The sequence below is a fragment of the Eriocheir sinensis genome, chromosome 22 (genome assembly GCF_024679095.1).
Source record: "Eriocheir sinensis breed Jianghai 21 chromosome 22, ASM2467909v1, whole genome shotgun sequence".
NCBI lineage: Eukaryota > Metazoa > Arthropoda > Malacostraca > Decapoda > Varunidae > Eriocheir > Eriocheir sinensis.
Genome location: NC_066530.1, coordinates 12,447,546 through 12,457,931, shown reverse-complemented (window position 1 = coordinate 12,457,931; position 10,386 = coordinate 12,447,546). Strand labels below are relative to the sequence as shown.

General features: G+C 40.6%; 1 protein-coding gene across 3 annotated transcripts in view; it reads right to left on the bottom strand.

Annotated features, from left to right (window-relative positions):
- LOC127002083 (potassium channel subfamily K member 5-like) overlaps positions 1–10,386 on the bottom strand; it is a 49,167-nt gene that overhangs the window by 18,208 nt on the left and 20,573 nt on the right. The gene's annotated exons all lie outside the window — the stretch shown is intronic.

Here is a 10,386-nt window from a genome sequence, read left to right as displayed (position 1 = left end):
TTACCTCTAGAAATCCTCAAGACTAACGAAATCCTTGTCTTTTTTTTTTTTTTTTTTTTTTACAGCAAAGGAGACGGCTCAAGGGCAACAGATGAGTGCAGAGGGGTCTTAAAATACCTCTAGAAATCCCCAAGACTACTACGAAAGCTTGTCATTTGTTTTTTGTTTGTTTTTTACAGCGAAGGAGACGGCTCAAGGGCTACAAGAGTGCAGAGGGGTCTTAAAACTACCTCTAGAAATCCTCAAGACTAACGAAAGCCTTGTCATTTTTTTTTTCTTTTTTTTACAGCAAAGGAGACGCAAGGGCAACAAAAAGAGTGCTGAGGGGTCTTAAAATTACCTCTAAAAATCCTCAAGACTAACGAAAACCTTGTCATTTTTTTTTTTTTCCAGCAAAGGAGACGGCTCAAGGGCAACAAAAAGAGTGCAGAGGGGTCTTAAAACTACCTCTAGAAATCCTCAAGACTAACGAAAGCATTGTCATTTTTTTTTTTCCAGCAAAGGAGACGGCTCAGGGGCAACAAAAAGAGTGCAGAGGGGTCTTAAAACTACCTCTAGAAATCCTCACGAGTCCTACGAAAGCCTTGTCATTTGTTTTTTGTTTGTTTTTTACAGCGAAGGAGACGGCTCAAGGGCAACAAATGAGTGCAGAGGGGTCTTAAAACTACCTCTAGAAATCCTCGAGACTCCTACGAGAGCCTTGTCATTTTTTTAAAGCAAAGGAGACGGCTCAAGGGCAATAAAAGGAATGCAGAGAAAAAAAAACGCTATCACCGCTCCCATAATAGACAAAAGCAAAGAGTGGCCCAAAAAGGGGTCAGTTTCGAGTGGAGATGGAAATGACAATGGTAATATGTGTGTTTGTGGTAATATGACCCAGTTTCCCATGGCCTTCAGCGCACCGCAATCCACCACCTCACCTCCCCCCTCACCACCCCAGACCCCCATAACCCCTTCATATTGTACATTTTCTCTTTTTTTTCTATTATATTTCAAAAGTGTATTTTTAACGTGTATATTTTCAGTTTTACAGCCGCTATCATTTAATAAGCCGTTTATTATTATTATTATTATTATTATTATTATTATTATTATTATTATTATTATTATTATTATTATTATTATTACTTACACACACACATTACATAAGGCTTGGTAAAGGTTGTGTTAGTATTTCCACGGGTAGTTTTATGAGCCTAGTGATGGCTTGACAAGGCTCCTGCACCATCAACGTAAAAGAACACTCATGAAAACCCAACTAATCTCCATTGTGGCCTTTAGAAATACGTGTTGTGAGAACCGAAAGAGTTTGAGAATACGAAGATGGGGTAGCAGAACGTGAAAGGAAAAAGAATAACCGTTGGCATTGCAGTTTATACGCCTTCTTCAACTTCCTTGATTTAACTTTATTTAACTTTGTATCCCTGTTGACGCTACGCTTTCGTTTTTGAGGGTTTAATGGAACTTGAAAACAGAGGGAGACTATCATTAGGAGAGTACGCAGCGCCATCTGGTTTTATTTATACTTGGTTTTATATTCTGTCTGTGTTTGTGTTAGAATGATAGTGTATGCTTAGGGTCATTTACACACACACACACACACACACACACACACACACACACACACACACACTACCTTTCTTTCTCTTCCTCTTTCCTCCTCATATTCCTCTTTAAACCTTTCCTCCTTTCTTTTAACACACACACACACACACACACACACACACACACACACACACACACACACACACACACACACACACACACACACACACACACACACTCTACCTTTCTTTCTCTTCCTCTTTCTTCCTCATATTCCTCTTTAAACCTTTCCTCCTTTCTTTTAACACACACACACACACACACACACACACACACACACACACACACACACACACTTTCTTTCTCTTCCTCTTTCCTCCTCATATTCCTCTTTAAACCTTTCCTCCTTTCTTTTAACACACACACACACACACACACACACACACACGCAGACACACACACACTCCTTGCTTCATCTCCACAGAATAACTCGACACCTCATCCCACGCAAACCCCGCCGCTCCGAAGCAGTGAATGACGGTTCGTTTTACGCGTGAACCTCCGTGATATGGTAAGGAGACACCCCGACATCTGGCCCCTACCCGGAATGCCAACAAGAGCGAGACAGAGTATAATTTAAGTGGAGAGAGCGGGTCTTTGTTGCATGTTATTGTCTTCCTGGCGCCGAGAAACACTAAACTACTTTAAATTTATGGGGTTTTGAGAGGATGGGAAATAAAATGTAAAAGTATACCGTTTAAAGGGCGTAGGAAATTTAATGTAAGAAAGGAAAGTGAGCTGAGTATGTGATAATTGTTCTGACGCCGAGTAATTTAAAGCTACATTATTTTTGGCGTTTAAGACGATAAGGAAAAATGACACAGTAAGCCGTTTAATTATAAGTCATAGGATATATATTTTCTTTTTTTAGCGACAGCGGAAAACTAAGAGAAGGAGAGTTAGCTGAATATTATTGTTATTGTCTTTTTAGTACTTAGAAACTTGGTCCTTTATTTATGGTTATTTGAAAGTTATTTTTTATTTTTTAGAAAATGGTATGTCTTGGGTTCTGAAAAGGAGGTTATAAGTGTGTCAATTTCATCCTGTATCCTTCTTTCTCCTTTTCTTCCTATTCTTCATCATCCGCCTCCTTCCTCTCCTTCCTCCTCCTCCTCCTCCTCCTCCTCACCAACACACGAACAAGCATAATTACTCTTTGTACACACTTTTGAAACAGTACGATTAATTTAAAAGTAGGTATAAGCTTTTTTTTTTTTTTTTGCCCTTTATCTCCTCCTCCTCTTCTTGTTAAAAGTCTCTATGAAACAGTACGATTTCTTGAATTTAAAAGCAATTGTAAGCTCGATTTACCCTTTAGATCCTCCTCCTCCCCTAAGAAAAAAAAATCCACATGGTTAAAGATTAAATAAGATCGATTGATTCATGTTATTGCTGCTAGAAATATAAGGAGCTTCAACTTAGGAGTGAAAAGGAATTCGATCCTACGCCGTAACCCTGAACAACCACTCCAAGGCAACCATAAACTTACCGCAAAACTGGTTGGTGTTAAAGGAGGGAGTGGATGGCTGCCAGACGCCGCCATATAGCCTGCCGAACCTAACCTTACGCTAACCCGCCTTGCCCACCCACACAAAACCGCCTTGCCTACCCAACCTACCCTACCCTACCCTACCTCTGTCTACCCCTCCCTTCCACCGCCTCCCCCCCCCCCCCACACACACACACACACACACTTGCTTGCCACTCCTTAATGTTGTAAATGTGAAGGAACAAATGAATGAATCTACGTAAAATAAAATAAAAATGTAAGAGTTTGAAGTGATAATGATGATTGTAATTGTTGCGATGATATTAAGGGGATGGAAAGAAGAAGAAGAAACGGTAGAACTAAAAGATCAAGGGCGAGAATAATAAAACGAAACAAAAAATTGAACGAAAAAGAAGAAGGAAAAGAAGAACAAGAAGAATTTAAATATCAAGGGCAAGAATAGTAAAAGGAAACAAGAATAGTACCAAGAAGAAGAAGAAGAAAAAGAAAAAGAAGAAAAAGAAGAAGAGGCGGAAGAATTGAACTGAATTGAATTGGAATTTAAAGATCAAGAACAAGAAGAGTAAGAAGAAGAACAAGTAGAACAAGATTAGTAATAGTGAAAAGAAGAAAGAAAAAGAAAAACAACATCAGCTAAGACAAAGAAGAACTAAAAGAGCAGGAACAATATTAGTAAAAAGAAAAAACAGAGGTAAATGAGAACAACTACAGTAAAAAAAGAAGAAACACGAATAAAAACATCAGTAAACAAAGACAGTCACTATTACCAACTCAGAGAACGATATCCGGTCAAAGCAATGTTGCCACGTAAGAAAAACAAACCACACAGCTAACCTAACACGAACAGCACTCCGCCATTCCCTCAGTTGAAGAAAAAAGACGATAAAAAAAGCGCTTAATCATTGAACGGCCTTGAATGAGAAACAACATTAAGCATTTTGTGTCTCTTCTGCTGCTGTGATAATAAACGTTCGTCGGTTTGAAGACACGCAGCCACGTCGTTATGCATCCCATGGCGCTGCTAAATAGGGCACCACCTCTTAATGACGCACTGCAGTTGCCTTCTATATTATGCAAACGAGCCTTAGTCATGTTTATTTATGGCGCATTGTGGGTTTCAAGACATTTTTTGCTCCGGAACTTATGTGAGCAGTGTTGTATGATGGACAGCCAGGCCCCGTTCACGCTGTGCTAACTCTGGGCCACGACAACCCAGCGACTCGGAGTACATGAGGTCTTGAGTGTGAGACGATGTGAAAAGGTCGCACGTGATCGGAAAGAGGTCTACTATAGGGGTCGTATACTAAACATTTCGTCGCCCAAGTTCACATATTTGACAAGGCTTTCGTAGGAGTGTTGAGCGTTTCCAAGGGTAGTTTTGTGACCCTGGTGGCGGTTTGTTCCTCCTTCTGTATCATGAACCTAGGAAAACACTGGTTATAACCCGACTGATCTGCATTTTGGACTTTGAAAATAGTTGATATAAGAGGCAAAAACGTCTTACAATATTAGAAACGATCGCCGGATGCTGAGTCGGCAGTGTGAAGGGGGTCTGTAAAAAGTCGCTGGGTTGTCGTGGCACAGAGTGAAGGGGGCCTTATAAAGTAGATGAAGAAAAAGGAGATCAGGCTAAAATGACAAGGACAAGGTTGTGTTAGAGAAAGAAGGAGGCAAAGAAGGGGAATGATAATAATAATAATGAGAAGAAAGAGGAGGATGAGGATGAGGGAGAGGAAAAGAAGAAAAAGAAGAAGAAGAAGACGAATAAGGAGGATTATATGAAGAAAGAGGAGGACCCACGCCTGCATACCTATTCACATTGACACAAGCTCCTTCAAATAAGACAGATTCTGCTTATAAGAACATCAGGAGTCTGCAAGAGGCCGGTAGACTTATACAAGGCAGGTCCTGTAAACCAAACCCCATCTAACCTCACCCAGTAGTGTTAGAAGAATATGAATTGATGGAAATAAGTTAGTCCTTTTTTGTTTTTAGACTTGTACAAGGCAGCTCCTGTAAACCAGACTCCACCTAACCTCACCCAGTAGTGTTAGAAGAATAGAATTGATGGAAAGAAGTTGGTCTGTTTTTCTTATGTAAGTCATGTGTTTCTATGTGAGGTGTTATATAACTTGTCTTCCTCCTCTTGTTTCTCTCTCTCCTCTCCTCTCTCTGTTTTAGTCTTAAGTATTTCCTTTTTAACTCTCTCTCTCTCTCTCTCTCTCTCTCTCTCTCTCTCTCTCTCTCTTCCTATTTTTCAGACGCCTCAGCATCTCACAAACTATTTCCAAAGATCAAAAACGAGATAAATCCCTCTCTAAGTAGCATTTTTTTTCACGGTAATGATACAGAAACTCGTCAGACTACCACCAAGATCATAAGACTACCTACAGAAATGCCCCACGACAACTTCCACGAAAGCCTTGTCGAATGGGTCTGCATGGGCGCCGAAATGGTCAATAAGAATATGGCCCAGAGATATGTGGGGGGGTTTTCTTTCCAATCCTCTTCCTTATCTAACCTTACCTTACCTTCCTTTCTTATGCTTACTTCCCTTCCTTGAATGTTGTTTAACTTTTTCTTCCTGCACGTTTTCCTTCTTTACTTTTTCGTATGTTATATTTTCTTCCTGTACCTCTTCCTCTATTCTTTCCCTCTTCTAGTCTCCAAATTTTCCTCCTCCTCTCCTTCTTCCTCTCATTCCTTCATCTCCCTTTTCCCTTGCCAGTCTTCATCGCTTTATATATATTCCTCCATTCTCTTTCTCTCTCTTCTTTCTCTTCTTGTCTTCTCTTGTTTATCTGTCGTACTAGCGGAAGCAGCGGAAGGTTAAGTAGAGGACAAAGGTTAAAGTAGCTTATGTAAGGTCTAAGGGATTATGTTTCACCTCGTAATTTATGCGTCGCTCGTTTTATACCGTGACTGAGGAGAAAGATATTAACCTCTCTCTCCTTCCGTTTCCCGTCCTCTTTTTCTTCTCTTCCTTCCTCTCATCCTCCTCCTCTTTCATTTATAAATTATATAAATGAATGAATAAATGGATGAAGGGCTTTAATAAGGGAGACATTCATAAGGTTTTGTTGGTAAGAGAACCGGTTAAACCCGTTACTTCGTTCATCCATTTATAAACCTCGATCATGTCTCCACGCACCCTTCGCCTTTCTAGAGAATGCAAGTTTAACTGTTTGAGTCTTCCCATACGTGGAGACATGATCGAGGTTTATAAATGGATGAAGGGCTTTAATAAGGGAGACATTCATAAGGTTTTGTTGGTAAGAGAACCGGGTAGGACACGAAGTAATGGGTTTAAACTGGATAAATTCAGATTCAACAGGGACATAGGCAAAAATTGGTTTACTAACAGGGTGGTGGATGAGTGGAATAGGCTTAGCAGTCATGTGGTGAGTGCCAATACAATTGTCACATTCAAAAATAGACTAGATAAATTCATGGACAGCGATATTAGGTGGGGTTAGATACACGGGAGCTTAGGGTCAAAGGAGCTGCCTCGTACAGGCCTACCGGCCTCTTGTAGACTCCTGCGTTCTTATGTTCTTATGTTCTTATGTTCTTCTCATCCTCCTTCTCTTTCTTCATATAATCCTCCTTCTTCGCCTCCTTCTTCTCCTTCTCTTTCTTCTTTTCCTCCCCCTCATCCTCATCCTCATCCTCTTTCTTCTCATCCTCCTTCTCTTTCTTCATATAATCCTCCTTCTTCGCCTCCTTCTTCTTCTTCTCTTTCTTCTTATCCTCCTCCTCCTCCTCCTCTTTCTTCTTATTATTATTATTATTATCATTCAACTTCTTTGCCTCCTTCCTTTTCTTTTCCCTTGTCTTCAAGTACCTGAGAAAGTTCAGTAACGTCGATCACTCCAAGTTATTGAGCTACAGTTAACTCAGGAACTAAAAATAATGCTCTGCCTATGAAAGCGGGATGTAGTTCAGACATTTAGAGGAGTTTCTTCTCAGACCGAGTCATCCGCCACTGAAACAACCTTCCTGCAGACGTCATAAGTGCAAAAAACATCAATTCTTCTAAAAAATCGCATCGGTCGTTACTTCGTTGCGCCAAGAGTGAAGTGAACGTACGTACCGAAGTGCTTTGATCTGTGCTGCGGGCAATGAAGAGGCTGTCGAGAAGATTAAATCACTAGAGCGGGCAACCTCGTACTAATGAGCTAATAGGTTTTGTGCTGCCAACCTCGTAATGTGCTAATAGGTTTTCAGTTGACAACCTCGTAATGAGCTAATAGGAATTCCGTTGACAACCTCGTAATGAGCTAATAGGTTTTATGTTGCCTGTCTTTCCATGTTTCCTCCTCCTCCTCCACAGCCTCCCACAGTCTCACGCTTGGAGGTAGGAATGTTCACGCTTAGTAGCCACGAGGCGTAACTGAGACCCGCTGAAGAAGGTCGAGAGAATAGCGTGAGACAGGGTTCGTATCTCTCCCCTCATCTCCTTCCTGCGCCATCCGTCTCTCTTCTCGCTTCTCATTATAAGTAGTTATCTCCCCTCTTTCTCTGTCTCTCTTGTCTCTATCTCATATGTACTCCCTTGTTAATATGTGTGTGTGTGTGTGTGTGTGTGTGTGTGTGTGTGTGTGTGTGTGTGTGTGTGTGTTTTTGTTTGTTTTGTTGTTTTGTTTCAGGTATTTAGATTTTCTTTTCACCGTTTTTGTTTTGTTGTGTTTTTGTTTTTTTCGTTAGCTTTCTCTTCCTCTACTTTTCTTACCTTTCTGTTTGTTAGTTATCGCTTTTTCTCTATATCTCTTCCTTCCTTACCTATATATGGGTGTTTTTTTTCTTCCAATAAATCTTCTTTACCTTACCTTACCTTCCTTCCTTCCTTCATTCATTCATTCATTCCCTATATGTTGTTTAGCTCTTTCTTCCTGTACTTCTTCCTTCCTTTCCTTTATATGGGTGGGGGGGTTTTCTTCCAATAAATCTTCCTTACCTTACCTTACCTTCCTTCATCCCTTCCTTCCTTCCTTCCTTCCTTCCTTCCCTTCCTCATATGTTGTTTAGCTTTTTCTTCCTATACGTATTCCTTCATTACCTTTTCGTATGTTATTTATCTCTACCTCTTCCTTACCTTACCTTACCTTACCTTACCTTCCTTCCTTACTCTAACTTCCCTTCCTTGTATGTTGTTTAGCTTTTTCTTCCTGCACGTTTTCCTTCTTTACTTTTTCGTATGTTATATTTTCTTCCTGTACCTCTTCCTCTATTCTTTCCCTCTTCTAGTCTCCAAATTTTCCTCCTCCTCTTCTTCTTCCTCTCTTTCCTTCATCTCCCTTTTCCCTTACCAGTCTTCATCGCTTTATATGTATTCCTCCATTCTCTCTCTCTCTCTTTCTCTCTCTCTCTCTCTCTCTCTCTCTCTCTCTCTCTCTCTCTCTCTCTCTCTCTCTCTCTCTCTCTTTTGTCTCCCCTCGTTTCCTCATCCTCATCCCCCCTTTCCTTATTCCCCCTTTTCCTCTGTCCCTCTCCATCGTTATTCAGTTTCCCTTTCGCCCTCTTTCTCTTCTCATTAACACTTATTCCCCTTTTTCATCTTTCTCTTTTTCCTTCATTATCATCTATTAACAGTTTTCTTCGTCTATTTTCCTTCCTCCATTCTCTTCCTTTTCTAATTTTAGTGTCTTCATTCTTTCTCCTTCCCTTCTGTTTTGTCTGTTCTTCCTATCTTTATTTTTCTCCATTTTCTCTCCTTCATCCTCTACTCTCTAAGTCTTCCTTCTCTTTCTCCCTTTTCCTATTTTTTTCTTTCCTTCCCCACACAGACTAATATTTCCTTATTTTTTTCTCTTTCTCTGCTCTTTATCATGTTTTTTTTCCCTCTTACCTCTTCCTCCTTTAACTCCCTTCTTCCCTTTCTTCGTTAATCAGTCTGTAGTTTATCTTTATTGCCTCACATTCCATCTTTATCATCCCTTTTCTTCCCCTTCCTCTTCCCCTTTTTTCTTCCCCCCTTTCGTCGCTCCATCTCTTAACCAGTTTCCACTCTGTCTCTTTTTCACCACATTCCATCTTTTTTTCATCCCTTGTCTTCCCTTCCCTCTTCTCCTCTCCTTCTCGCCTTTCATCATCATTCCTTAGTCCCTTCATTCCTGTTTTCTTCCTTCCTTCCTTAACTCCTTCTTCCTTCCCTTCCTAAACCAGTTTCAACTTCTTTCTCTATTCCCTCATATTCTACCTTTTTTTTCATCATTTTTTCTTTCCTTTCTTTTTCTCTTTTCCCCTTCCCGTTTCTTCTTTCTCACTTTTCTTTCGTATCTTTCAATACATCCCTTATTTGCATCCCTCCCTTCCTTAACCAGTTTCAACTTCTTCCTCTATTCCCTCACATTCTATCTTTTTTTCATTCTTTTTCTTTCCTTTCCTTTTCTCTTTTCCCCTTCCCGTTTCTTCTTTCTCACTTTTCTTTCTTATCTTTCACTACATCCCTTATTTGCATCCCTTCCTTCCTTAACCAGTTTCAACTTCTTCCTCTATTCCCTCACATTCACTCTTCTTTCCTATCCTCTTCCCTTTTCCCCTTCTCGTTTCTTCTTCCTTACTTTATTTTTTATCTCTCAGTACATCCCTTATTTGCATCCCTTCCTTCCTTAACCCAGTCTGCACTTTATCTATCTATTTATTTATCTGCATTCCCCCCATTCCATCTCTTTACCCCCTTGTAGAGATAGACAGACGTTGCAGCTACCCCCTAACATCCCCCCCCGTTCACACCCTCCTAGATACGGTTAATTAGAAAACAGCTGCTTCTTCTTCTTCTTCATCATACGAGAGCGAGGCGAGTCACGCGAGATGAACAGCAGCATCCGAAAAGAGACCACAAGATGGTTCGTCTCGTCTTCGGGAGCCACGCGGATGCTTTGAGAGGATGAGTTAGTGGCGCTCGGGTGTCGAGGAGTATGTATTTTTTTGTTTTATTATTATTATTATTTTTTTTTTTTTAGGGTGCTGTCTTATGGTCATGTGTGGGGATGAGAGGGAGGGGAGAAGTGTGTGGGAAGGGGGGGAAGGGGTAGTGTGTGTGTGTGTGTGTGTGTGTGTGTGTGTTCCGTCTAGCTGCACTACCCCACTTTAGCAACCCCCTTGAGATGATGAAAGTTTCAACAATTGCTTAAGAAAAAACATAAAAGTGTTTAGATAACCTTGTGATCATAAAAAAAAAACGCGGGGAGGGGAGGATCTGTGCAGTGATACGACGCAAGACTAGCTTTAGAAAGGGCGTGAGATTGTTTTTATTTCTTTGTGATGGT